Source organism: Panulirus ornatus, chromosome 61, assembly GCF_036320965.1.
Source record: "Panulirus ornatus isolate Po-2019 chromosome 61, ASM3632096v1, whole genome shotgun sequence".
In the NCBI taxonomy this organism is placed as follows: Eukaryota; Metazoa; Arthropoda; class Malacostraca; order Decapoda; family Palinuridae; genus Panulirus; species Panulirus ornatus.
The window spans coordinates 1,731,206-1,731,869 of record NC_092284.1 but is presented as its reverse complement, the minus strand read 5'-3'; positions in this window follow the sequence as shown (position 1 = coordinate 1,731,869).

The following is a 664-nucleotide window of genomic DNA, read 5'->3' as shown; positions in this document are numbered from 1 at the left end:
GCCAGGAAGGGGACAACCCGTTTTCTGTGAGCACAGAAAACGTGGTGTTGAGCAGTATAAAGAAAACGTGGGGCGTTGAGCAGAACAATGTAAAGATGTTGTTGTTTTGTGATGAAGTTGGATGAAGTGTGGAACAGGAATGAAGAAATAGCGATGTGGTTGCCTGCTATACTGCTGGTGTAGCGTGATTGGCGCAGGCTGTGGCAGACTATACGAATATATAGTTACAACACTGATATATATCCTATAAGGTTACAATACTGATATATAACCTATAAGGTTACAACACTGATATATAACCTATAAGGTTACAACACTGATATATAACCTATAAGGTTACAACATTTATATATAGCATATAAGGTTACAACACTGATATATAACCTATAAGGTTACAACATTTATATATAGCATATAAGGCTACAACATTTATATATAGCATATAAGGTTACAACACTGATATATAACATATAAGGTTACAACATTTATATATAAGGTTACAACATTTATATATAGCATATAAGGTTACAACACTGATATATAACATATAAGGTTACAACATTTATATATAAGGTTACAACATTTATATATAAGGTTACAACATTCATATATAAGGTTACAACATTTATATATAAGGTTACAACATTTATATACAACTGTACGA